The sequence below is a fragment of the Rhinolophus sinicus genome, chromosome 1 (genome assembly GCF_057876585.1).
Source record: "Rhinolophus sinicus isolate RSI-liver-muscle chromosome 1, RSI-T2T, whole genome shotgun sequence".
NCBI lineage: Eukaryota > Metazoa > Chordata > Mammalia > Chiroptera > Rhinolophidae > Rhinolophus > Rhinolophus sinicus.
In genome coordinates this window covers 177,707,786-177,721,242 of record NC_142501.1, presented here as the reverse complement: position 1 = coordinate 177,721,242, position 13,457 = coordinate 177,707,786, and the positions used below count along the sequence as shown (strand labels likewise).

The 13,457-nt window shown below is 34.6% G+C and overlaps 1 protein-coding gene and 1 pseudogene across 8 annotated transcripts in view; both read right to left on the bottom strand.

The window, feature by feature from the left end:
• Positions 1 to 13,457, bottom strand: part of RAP1GDS1 (Rap1 GTPase-GDP dissociation stimulator 1) — a 130,558-nt gene that overhangs the window by 53,298 nt on the left and 63,803 nt on the right. The gene's annotated exons all lie outside the window — the stretch shown is intronic.
• Positions 8,475 to 11,756, bottom strand: LOC109452251 (large ribosomal subunit protein uL23 pseudogene; annotated as a pseudogene).

The window sequence follows — 13,457 nt, the reverse complement described above, 5'->3', positions numbered from 1 at the left end:
ATGATATTCTGGGACTAGTCTTGGTTGTTGGAGTGGGAAATAGAATTTCCCACTTTGTTACCTAAAATTTGAAATGTTAACTTAAGAATTTCAATAAGATAAGGTAGATTTTAAAATTAGAAAAAAATGTAGTATCACTGAGGTAATAACTTATAAAATAACTATTATACGGAGTCTAAATTTTGGGTTTTGTTAAGTTTGACCATGAGAGAGCTTTTAACCTCTCTGGATGATAGTTTTCTGATCTAGAAAAGGGGAAAGGAGAAGCAGAGACTGCCTGTCTTTTAGATCTGACACTCTCTTATTCAGTTCTACTGTGTCTGTGTTGTGCACATAGGAAGTACTTAATATATGCTGCATGTGTTTTTTAACACATTAAGAAAAAAACTTTTTGGGGCTGGCCCAGTGGCTCAGGCGGCTGGAGCTCCGTGCTCCCAACGACGAAGGCTGTCGGTTCGATTCCCACATGGGCCAGTGGGATCTCAACCACAAGGCTGCCAGTTCAATTCCTCGCCTCCCGCAAGGGATGGTGGGCAGTGCCCCCTGAAACCAAGATTTAACATGGCACCTTGAGCTGAGCTGTCGCTGAGCTCCCGGATGGCTCAGTTAGTTGGAGTGCATCCTCTCAACCACAAGATTGCAGGTTCGACTCCCACAAGGGATGGTGGGCTACGCCCCCTGCAACTAGCAACGGCAACTGGACCTGGAGCTGAGCTGCGCCCTCCACAACTAAGACTGAAAGGACAACAACTTGAAGCTGAACGGCACCCTCCGCAACTAAGATTGAAAGGACAACAACTTGACTTGGAAAAAAGGCCAGGAAGTACACACTGTTCCCCAATAAAGTCCTGTTCCCCTTCCCCAATAAAATCTTTCTAAAAAAAAAAAAAAAAAAAAACTTTTTGAATTTTGCTGTTTTAGTTTTCCAATCATTCATCATTATAATTCAGGTACTTATTTTTATTTTTCCCAAGTAACTATTATTAGAGACAATAAAGACTAACGGTAAATAAGTCAGAGATTCTTTTTACAAGCTAAGCTGTAAAGCTGAGTTCCTAATACTTTCCTGCTGAGTTCTAAAAAATTATATTAATATTATCTAGAAATAATAATTTTGATGTTCTTTTCTTAGTGAACAGAAAGATGATTCAGAATAGATGCTTAAAGTCAAAACAATTATAACTTAAGTCCTTATTAGTATTAGTTTGTAAAAAGTGAGATAGCATTACAAAGGTGCCATCATAAAATGTATTTTAATCAAGTTCCTCATGGTTTTTCCTTTAGTCTCCAATACTCTGCCACTTTTAAACCTCTAAGAACAAATACTTTATTATGATAGAATTTGAACATGTATAATATATTCTGAGCAAGGATTTCAAAACAATATGAAACATAAATTAGACTCATTTTAAATGTAGGGACACAAATACTACTGAGTCTTTTTAGTCCATACCAAACTATATCTGAGAGTAGAGTCCTAGATTTTAAACTTCAAAGAGCCCATTAGTTCTTAGTGTAGGCCAGTCACATGTCTGAATGTCAAATGAAAAATATTACTGAAAATTCCCAAACTATCTGAGTAAAGGAAATGATTGGATTAATTTTACCAGGATTCTGTGTGAATAATGCTCCAAGTAAGCAGCAAGTAGAATAGAGTTTGTGATTTAAATGTGATTTAAAAAATTGCTATCTTTAAAGTTACCTGAATTGGAAAAGAATCAAATATCAAAATTCTTCCTAATAAGTTAAAGCACAAATTCATGACATAGAGATTTTATTCATGAGTATATTCATTGCCTGTCTTTCGGATTCAGTAGTTTAATTATCTTTATCTGTTTGAGATGTTACTGATATAGGAGTATGCTTTTGAGACATCGACATTATTCCTGATCATTATGGGTCAAATTGTGTTACCACAAAATATATGTTCAAGTCCTAACCGTAGTATGTGACCATACTTGGAAACAGGGTTATTGGAGAGGTGATTATACTCATGTGCTACATAATGATGCTTTGGTCAACAACAGACTACATACATGATGGTGGTCCCAGAAGTGTATAATGGAGCTGAAAAATTCCTATCACATAGTGACGTAATGTTGTAGTGCAATGCATTACTCATGTGTTTGTGGTGATGCTGGTGGAAACAAACCTACTGTGCTGCAAATCACATAAAAATAGAGCACATGCAATTAATTACAGTGGTAGGCTATACCATCTAGATTTGTGTAAGTACACTTCTTTGATGTTAACACAACAACAAAATTGCCTAATGACGCATTTCTTAGAACGTATCCCCGTAGTTAAGTGGTGAATGACTGTAGTTAAGATGAGTTCATAATGGAGTAGGCTGGGTCCTGAAGCTAATATGACTGGTATTCTTCCCCTATAAGAAGAGAGAGATGCAAAGAGGAGAATGTCATGTGAAGATGTAAGAACGAGGGACAAGACAGCCATTGTAAGGACATAGATAGGCAGAAATCAGAAATTAAGAGTTTGCTGTCAAAAACAAAGGAATTCTTGAGGCCAGAGGAAGCTAGGAAGAAGCAAAAAAAAAAAAAAAAGAAAAAAAGAAAAAACATGTCTCCTCATCTACAGGCTTCAGAGAAAGCATGGCCCTGCTGGCACCTTGATTTTGGACTTACAGCCTCCACAACTGTAAAACAATGTATTTCTGCTGTTCTAAGCCATGCAGTTTGTGGTACGTTGTTATAGCATCCCTAGGAAATGAATACACTCCTTCACACAAACAATGTGAAATACTGAAGCTTCATAAATTTTTAAAAATAAAAATCAGTATTTGACATTTAAGTAAACCTTTACTATATATTCAGATTTTATACATCTCACAGAAATTATGGTTCTCAGATCACTAACAATAATATATTTCAAGTATAATTAATATAGGACAAATTATTTAATCAATAAATTAATCACATGTAGTAAACTGACACAGGCATAGCCAATGGAAAACTACCGTTTTTCCCCCCTTATCACTTAATCTACTATATTTGAGTTTTTTCTAGCTAGCATCAAAATATTTAGAAATGGGTTTCTGAGCCCCAGACTAACAGTAAGTGATGGATGTTATGCATGGCATTTGTCAACAGTAATCTACTGTTGGGAGAAGAGAAGGCTATGGAGAGAATCCCTTTGTGCTACAGGCATGCATGGATGACTAAAAGCTGCAGAGAAAGCAGGAACACTAAAAAAGTCCTCCAGCACCCCTGTTCTAAGCATAAGGTAACAAGAGCCTACTACTGAAGGATTTTGAAGACCATTGCACTGAAGTAAAGTTAGCAATAGCAAGTGTGAATTGAGCTTAACTTCTGATTAAGTTGGCTGGACCTCCACCCCATACTAACTGCCTGAAATAAAAGGAAGTGTGCTTATTTCCAGAGATTAAATACTGTTAATCTCAATCTCTACTGTTTTTCTATACACAATGTCCAGTATTCAATAAAAAATTAAGAGATGAATTTTAAAAAGGGAGTTAAAAAATAACCCACTGTCAAAAGATAAATCAATATTAGAACAAGACTCACAGGTGACCCAGATGCTAGAACTTTCAGACAGAGACTTGAAAATAACTTCCATACTATTAAGGGATTTAGTGGACAAGGTGAATAATATCTATGAGCAGATGGGGAATTTTGCAGCAAACTGGAAACTATAAAGAGTTAAATGGAAATGCTAGAAATGAAAACACAATGTCAAAGAAGTATTATTTTAGCAGGTTGAGTAAGTAGACTCAACAAAACCAAGGGAAAACTCAGTGAACTTGTAGCTCAACATGTATTATAAAAACCACAACACAAAGATACAAAAAGTTGGGGGTAAACCCAGAGCACTTAAGAGCTAAGGAAAAATAGCAAATGGTCTAACCTAAGTGTAACTGGAATCCCAGAAAAAGAAGACAGAGAACAGAAATATTTAAAAAGTAATTGCTGAGAATGTTCCCAAAATAATGGAAGGCACCATGCCACAAATCTATGAAGTTTAGGGAACCCTATCAAAGAAAACAAAACAAAAATACACATCATATATCAAAGCTGCTGAAAAATCTAAGAAAAAAGAGAATCTCTTGAAGGCAGCCGGATGGGGGAAAAAGAAACCCAGAAATACAGTGTGCCAAAAAATGTATACACATTATAAGAAAGGAAAAAAAGTATTAAAAATTATAATACTCAACATAGATCAATAACAAAAGATGAATACAAGTCACATTTGACTTACGCAATTACAAGAGGTGCTCAAAGTGGTTACCATCAGTGTAATTTTTTAATAGTTTTTTTCCTTTCCTAAAATTTGTCAGGTATGTAAATAAATGTTTTTTTCTTCTTTATTGCTGAATAGTATGCCATTGTATGGGTATATGACTATTTTTAGTTTAATTTCATTTACCTGTATTTACAGACATTTGGGATGTCTCTAGTTTGGGGCACTGTGAACACAGCTGCTCTAGACACTGATGTGCAAGTCTTTGGGTAAATATCTAGGAATGGAATAGCTGGATCTTATTTATGTTAAGAGAACATTTATGAATATATGGCTATTGAGCACTATTACAATTAAAAGAATGTAATGCGCCACTGAAAAGTTGTATTTAAGAAGTTCTGAAATACTGTAAAAATGGACAATTCTTAAAACAAAGGGCAATGTATGCATTCTTGAGCATATCAGAGGTACTTAAATAAATGCATATCGAATAGAAGTAAAACCTTGCCTGATTCAAATCTAGGTAAGTATCGGACTTCTCGTTTGCCAAAATCAATTAGGCCATTATAGCAAGCACCAGCCCCACTCTATGAAGCGGGTTTTAACGTGTAACTTTTCTAATTAATTTTACAATTAATAATCATCCAAATCACAAAATGAAAAAAAAATAGGGCTGAAATAAGGTGTGATACATAAAATTCTAGAAATGGCTATTAAGAAATTATGTCACATTGATTCAGAACTTTGAAGAGGAAAAAGGCAACCAGACTATGAAAGAATGAAATTTACCCCACTCTCAGAAATTATGAAATATTTTCACTTGGAGGTTTGGTTGTTAGTTAATTTTAACATCAAATTGCTTTTTTAAAAATTGCCTATGATTTTCATTGTTATGGCTTCTTGAAATATGTACCAAACGAACAAAAATAATTTGGAATATTTCTATTTCTTTCTTTTCTTTATTATAAAGCACTACATAATACTGATCTGATCTAGTAACAAAGATTAGGTGATATGAATAATGCATATTAAATGTTTATTAACTAATCCATTATGTGGAAGAGAAAGAAAAAAAAAATCACCTGGTGTTCACTTAAATGACAAGCTGTCCGAAGGAAAAAACCTGTTTCTTATCACTGCTTATTTTAAGATAGTTTTCCAGGTCACTGGGGAATTTTTTTCTGCTGTGTATTTGACACGTTACTGTCCTTTTGTTGCTTTAAACCCCAAGTTATTTCATTTAAAGCCCAGCATGAGAAAAAAAGTTTATGTTAGAGCACTACTAAATAGAAAAGTTCACTTTAATATTTCAATAAATTAGAGAAATTTTAACAGATGTATTAATTAGTAAAAGTTGAACAAAACTGAATTTAAAATATTCATTAAAATATGTAAGATGTGTATAATTCCTTTCTATCACTCTTTATCCCCAGAAAGGAAGAATTAATTAAAGACAATAGTAAGTACAGTATACTTTTAATTTTTACTATACCTTGCATGCAGAGGAAATAGTACAAAGAACTAGATATTTGTCTGAATAATCAATGGGTATTCCTGTGTTGGTTTAGGTGGTTTATTGAGAATAGTAAAATTCTCAGATTTTTATCTGGATTTCCTAAGTTTTACTAAGAATCCTGATCAAATAACAATGTCCTGGATTTCCCAAAGAACAAAAAGGTAATAAGTCAGTATTTCTTACATTCCTCTACATTTAGAAAAAATGACAAGAATAAAAAGAAATCAAACATGGTAAAGCATGTTTATACACACATATACTTTATATAAAGTTAAAATTTGGAAAATATAAAACGCTTTTCCCTCATCACTTGGTTCTGCTCCATCTTCTTTCAATTAGGTGACATTTATTTTTGTCATTTTTAACAGATTAAACAAAATGTTGGTTTAGGATTAGCTTTCAGTAAATTAGAACATATACTTATATCTGCAATTCTAAGAGCTGAACTATTAATATTAAAGCATAAACATATTTAATGAAGTATTTATGTATTTATGAAAAGTGTTAACTTCCTCAAATATAGTACTCACACAGACTGTGAACCAGAGATATGGATTTTAGTTCAACACTATCACCAGTTTAGCTGTGGATCCTGAAGTCACTCAAACTCTCAGGCCTGTTTCCTTATCTGTAACGTTTGGAAGGGGTGGATTAGATGACTTCTAAAAATCCCTTCTATTTAAAATTTTTTATGACTTCTAGGTGGCTTTATTCCTTTAAGCTTTCTAATTTCTCATGATTCCTTGAATCTATACACCTTATCCAAGTAACATATGAACATTTTGCTAAACGAGTAAAATTATTTAAACTTTTTGTATGTCTATCCCAAAAATGTGTAATATAAAGATATAGAAATTACTCACCTACCATTCCTTTTACATATCTCCATTGAAAATCTCAGACTTACTACTGACCCCAACAAACAAAACAAACAAAAACAGGCAGCAATAACAAAACTCAGAAAAACATAACAGAACAACCTTTGTTCGTCCCTATATCAGTAAACTGTCCTATCCTTTGCCCAGTTACTTAAGCCCCAAATCTAATCACTCTTGGTTTCTCCCTTATCCTCATTTCCAATTCATCTACAACTCTAAATACTTCCCAAATTCTTCTGATGCCCTCCATCTCACTACCATAACCATAATCCAAGTCACCATTATCTCTTGTCTGTATTACTTCAAGTCTTAGAATTGCTCTCTATGCTTCCATTTCTAACTCTTAATTTCCACTATTCTCAACCCACTTTCCATGCAGCTCCAAGAGTGATGTTTTCAAAATCTAAATCAGATACCCTTTCGATGACTTCTCATTACTCTAGGATGGTCCACAAGGCATGCTATGATTTAGGTCTTGTTGATTTTTTCCACTTTATTGCACAACACTCTCCCTGTTCACTGCATCTCATATAGCTTAGTCTCCTTTCTGTTCCTTGCATATACCAAGTTCTTTCCTCACTCAGGGCTTTGTAACAGCTACACTTCTATAAGGAATATTTTTCTCCTATTTAAATAGTTCATCCTCATTTCTCAGACTTCAGCTCCAATAACATCTTGAGAGAAACTTCTTCACCTTCAGATACTCTCCATTATATCACCTTGTTTATTCCCTTGATATCAATGATCACAACCTGTAAATATGTTTTTAAAATATTTATTTATTATCTATCTCTTCCTGTATAAGCTCCATAAGGATAAGGACTTGCTCTTTTTCCCCTCTGTTATCCCTGTCACCTGGCACAGTGTCCTGAACACAATGGCCTCAACAATATTTGTTGATTAAAATATTACACACACACACACACAAACACACACAGCAAAGAATATAAACACACAGAGTGAGAATTTCCTGGGATTTAATCACCATCACTGCTGGAAAAAAACACTCAAACCATATGACCCATGGTGTAGACAAGGAGACTTTCTGTAGGCGGGAACATAAATACACATCTTCAATGACATAAAAGTATGTTTCTAATTCTAACATTACTTAGTAGAGAGAGATTTTTTCCTACGTCATATAGAAGGCTGATTAAAAGGAAGATTCAACTGGTTAAATATTTGTCAGTTTATTGTTTTACTATGGTGGCATGTCTCTTGATTTTGATTTGCAATCCTCAGCATCATAATACTGGATATAAAATTAACATTGCAAATGATAAAAAATTTATCCTCCGATACAGAAATTCTCGCCTTTGAATCTATATGGTATAAATGTATTTTCTTAATAAGTTTTATAAATACAATCATTACTGTATGTGAGCTATAGCTTCGGAAGGACACAATTATTTTTGATTTTAGAAAGAGGGTCTTCATAGTCTCAAAAGTAGGTAGTCTGCAAAAACTATAGTCCTATTTCTATTGTGGGTGCATGAAAAAAAATGTTGGTAGACAATGACCTAAATCATTAAGAATAGTAGTTTGTAGGTAAAACGTATTGGCTATTCTGATGTGGATAATATAAATATTCTTAATAAATCCACTGCCTTTTAATTTTACCAAGTACTATTTTATTTTTCTGGAGCCACTGCGCATAGACATACCTACATTGTTTTTCAAGATGAAGTCAAAAGATATATATGAAATCTACTGGGGAAGAAAATTAAATTCTGATACCGTGTTTCCCTGAAAATAAGTCCTAGCCACACAATCAGCTCTAATGCATCTTTTGGAGCAAAAATTAATATAAATCCCGGTCTTATTTTGCTACAATATAAGACTGTGCCTTGTACAATATAAGACTGGGTCTTATATTAATTTTTGCTCCAAAAGAGGCATTAGAGCTGACTGTCCGGCTAGGTCTTATTTTCGGGGAAAACGGTACTTACATTTCCCCATTGTAATTCTGTCAAAATAATGAATTTCTATTGTGTACCTTAGACATATTCAAATGTTTTAAGCATTCAAGAGAAAAATTTGAACCCATCAACATCTTTACTGAAATTCAAAAAACAAGTTATTCATGATCCAGGTGCAGGTAAAATGCATGAAAGACTAGATACAAAAGCAAAAGCTATAAATAACACATCAGTGAAATTACAGAAATGAGTCATGAAGAAAAAAACCACGACTGTTAAATACTCATAATGCAAAAGAGAAGCATAAATCTTACAAATTTGTGGCCTTGTATTATACTCAGGTTCTGCCTTTATGCAGGAAAACTCCAAATGTATTTATATATTTACATTTATAATGCAGGATCAGGAGAGGAAAGGACTAGAGCCACAGATGCACTTTCAAATTAGGTCACAGAATGGCATTTGGTGGGCACAGCTTTGGTGTACCTGCTGACAGTAGTATTAATTTCTGTAGTCCAATAGATTTCTCACACCAGTCAAAATGGTTTCACAATTCTGTTTTCAAAAAGCTTTTATGTAATAGAGCATTCATAAATCACTACACATTTGCTAAAGAAATAATGAAAGTTACTCTATACCCTATATTTTTATATTATCATTTTATTAGCAGAACTTTGAGTACCTGCAGTTATAAACAAGTAAATTACTGAACTCAATTATTTCCATAAAATTACCTCAAATCACTTCTGAATAGCATTCAGGTAACAATATAAATAATTTATTGAAACAATTTATTAGTCCAGTTACTCAAGATAAGAATTAAAAAATCTTATTCCAATTGTTTTAACTGTAAGAGATGCTTTGTATCAAAGTATTTCATACTTGAAAGAAATCATGCTAGACTGTGTATATGTGTGTGTATGTTTCCGTACATGCATATATAGTTAAAATTTAGAATTTAACTTGAAAGGTACAAACATTTGTACCTCATTTATTCCACTCAGCAGGAAGAATGTGAATTATTCACCTTTTTTATTTTTCATATTTCCTCCCAGCCAAGGAAAATACCCCCTAGTTGTAATGGACAGCTTTGATTAAAAACAAAGAAAATTCTTAGTACTTCAGCTTGGTTACAAAGAATAAAAACAGAAAAATAAAAACAACATAATTAAGCGCAGAGGATAATATGTATTGACAGGGTTTCAATAAGCAGACTAGTTTTATGTTTAAGGGGTCTAACCTTTGACTTCATCTTTAACAGGTGAAATCAGGGTAATAAAGGTAAGGGGAAATAACAGATTGAAACAACAAAAACAAACAAAAATCTTATTTTCGCAGAGTTTTATAATTTGACTCTCCCCAGACTATCTAAGACTTGTTAATCAGGAAAGGAAAATTCCAAAGGCTTTTTATGCGGAGACGAGGAGGAAACCTGGTATCCAAGGGACCCCCCCAAAAAATAATTAATTTGGTAACTATAAATGACTTCTTATTGAACTCAATAAATATCTAATATTTTGCAATGTGCAATGCTCCCTCACATGTTGCGTGTACTTCCACATCTATAAAATTGGTAGCAACTACTTGAAACCATTATTCCATCTCTTAAACAACGCATTAGCTTTTTAAACATAATTCTAGGATACTAATCAAGCACTTGGAAACGTGTTCTTTGCCCTACATTTATTAAGTTAAAAATTTATACAGCCTTAGATTTTAAAACACCATTTTAGTAAATAAGAGGGACTTCAATGTGATATCAAGTACAAAAATGGAAAAGATCATAGTTCCTCAAAGTATAAAATATCTGAAGGGTTGAAGTATTTAACATTGCTTAAACCTGGTGCAGTACTTTGGAAGAACCAACCAAATTGATAATAAACAATCCAATCTCACTTCATATTTTAAGTTCATTCTCTCTGCTCCAGTAAGTATTTACCACTCACACTTGGCCTACTATAATGACTTCCTGATATCTCTGCCCCATTGTTCTTCCCATTTCAATCCAATCTATGTGCTTCTATGGAACTGAAAATATCACTTGCAAATAATTTTCAGTGGCTCTTTCCTGTCCACCCATCACAGTACAAAATAACTCCTTAGCCTACATGCATTCTAAGTGCACAACACAAGATCTAATCACAGTAACCCCAGTAAGCTTCTGCTGCCATTTGGTTATTTATAAAAATGTATCTTTCATGACTGTTCATAACATACTCCACAGCCCCAATTCTGAACTTCTCCCCCACACTTCAGGCTTCTCTCACCCTGCTGCTGACTTCTAGTTTATTGGGAAAATGGAGGCCATGCCAGAAACTTTTTTTTTTTTTACAGTGAAAAAATTTTGTATTTAGAATTAGCCAGCTGCACTCAATTTAGATGATCCCAATTTTGTTGGCAACATCCAAAGCATCGTAGTCAGGAGCCATTTGAACATATGCCTTCTCTCCATCAGACCTGATCAGGGTGTTGACCGTGGCCACGTCAATGTCATAGAGCTTCTTCACAGGCTGTTTGCTCTGGTGCTTGTTGGCCTTGACATCCACAATGAACACAAGTGTATTGTTGTCTTCTATCTTCTTCATGGCCGACTCAGTAGTTAGGGGGAATTTGATGATGGCATAGTGGTCAAGCTTGTTTCTCCTGGGGGCGCTCTTCAGAGGATACTTAGGCTGCCTTCTGAGCCACAGTGTCTTGGGCCTTTGGCAGGTGGGTGACGCGCAGATCTTTTTTTTTTTGTATTGCTGTGGATGCCTTTCCACACTGCTTTCTTTGCCTTCAAAGCCATTGCTTTGGCTTTGGCTTTGGGAGGGGCATGGGCTTCCTTCTTAGCTTTTGGTGCTGTCTTCCCAGAAACTCTTGACTGCACTCTCTACCACCGTGTTTCCCCGAAAATAAGACCTAGCTGGACAATCAGTTCTAATGCGTCTTTCGGAGCAAAAATTAATATAAGACCAGGTCTTATTTTACTATAAGACCAGATCTCATATAATGTAATGTAATGTAATGTAATATATAATGTAATGTAATATAATATACTATAATACCGTGTCTTATATTAATTTTTGCTCCAAAAGATGCATTAGAGCTGATTGTCCAGCTAGGTCTTATTTTCGGAAAACACAGTACCTTAATTTTTTTTTTTATACACTCACCTATCTTCTGTTATTTACCTTTTAGGCAAAAATATCTTCTCCCATTACAAACCTGTTTGCTTGGGTTCATGATGTCATTCTTCTTTTTTCATCTATCATCTTTTTCCTTCAATTATTCCCTCTAGGAAATGTACTCTGTCCTTGTTGACAGGGTCCTAGCCCAACTAGTATGTTCCCATCTCCACTATTCTATATTACTCCTACACTGCTCTCCTTCCCTCAAACCACTACTGTCTCTTCTTTTCTCATTAAACTTCTAGAAAGTTAATACTTGCCCTTCATTTCCTCATTACAGACCATAGCTCTTGAAAAGTTGACCTCTTTCTCCACCAGACTCAAAGATGTTTTTAAAATGTGAATGTCTAATCAAATAATAAAAATTCAGCATCTTTTTGTTCTTGGCAGAACTTGACACTGTTTACCACTCCACTCTTCAGAATCCGAGACAATACATTTGTCTTCCTTAACACTTTCAGTGCTTCTTCACAAGCTCCTTCATTTCTTCTATACCCTATATATGGCTGTTTTCCTCATGTCTTTCTTTAAACATTTCTTCTATTCCCATGGGTCAACCATCATTTTAAGTGCATGAATCCCAATATGATAAAAGCACTTAAAGTTCAGCATGCCTCCACACATATCCACTTGGTTGAGATCTCAGTATGTCTATTGTTGGTATTATCCGTATTTAAATTCTGGACTCCAGGACTCCTTCCTCTTACCTGATTATATTCTTGAATTCACACACACACACACACACACACACACACGTACAAGCACACAAACCCTCTTCCTTCCTGTTCGCTTTCATTTGTTCTTCAAGTTTGTGGGGGGAAAAACTTTCTTAATTGGTTATTCTTCATTTAGCCCACTGCCCAATGGTTTTTAAGTAGAAATGTGTGTTAAAATCACTTAGGGAGCTTTTACAGAATATACATGGTAGGTTGGAGTCTAACCTCAGAGATCCTCATTTATTGGTTCTAGGCTGTGGCCAAGAAAATATTTTGAGAAAGGTCTCTAAGTGTTTCAGATGCATACTGCTTGTTATGAATGTCTGTCAACCTTGCAATAGACATCTCTTTCAGGTTAACTTTTTGTATGGTATCAATTTGAGCACTTGACTCGTGCTCAGATACCGTCAATGGCTCCCCATTGTACAACCCCTTCTCCTATATGGGTTCCAGACATACCTCTTCACTATATTATCAACCTTTTAAAATGCTTTTCTGTGCTCCTGAACAATCTTTGAACCTCTCCACTGGTCCAAATCCTATGAAGATTAAATGTTTCCTTCTCCATGAACATCACTGGATGAGCTCAAACAAAACTGACTTCACTCCGAGAACCACATTGTGTATCCTCTTACAGCATTTATCACACAGTATCTTATTTTGCACTTATTGATATACACGCTTCATTACCTTTAATTCACTATAACTTTCTTACATACAGGAGACACACTTGGACAATGAAACAGAAGTGATTATCAGCAAAACCATTTTTCGCCTCACATATTTGCACTGGTTTTCTAGAACAAAGGTAAATTATAAACTACTTACAGGCTAATTCTGACTAACCAGAAATCTCACCTGAAATAGAAGCTTGTGGCCAACACAAAAATTCTCCTGAGACTAGGAACGCTAACGTCTAACCTATTACAATAAAGACTTGTAGAAGGCAGAAGCTAGTAAGTTACTACCTGTTGATTACCTGTTCTGATCAAGGTCCCAAAAGTATGAATTCCCTTCCCCTCAATCTTATTTTGGGGTTG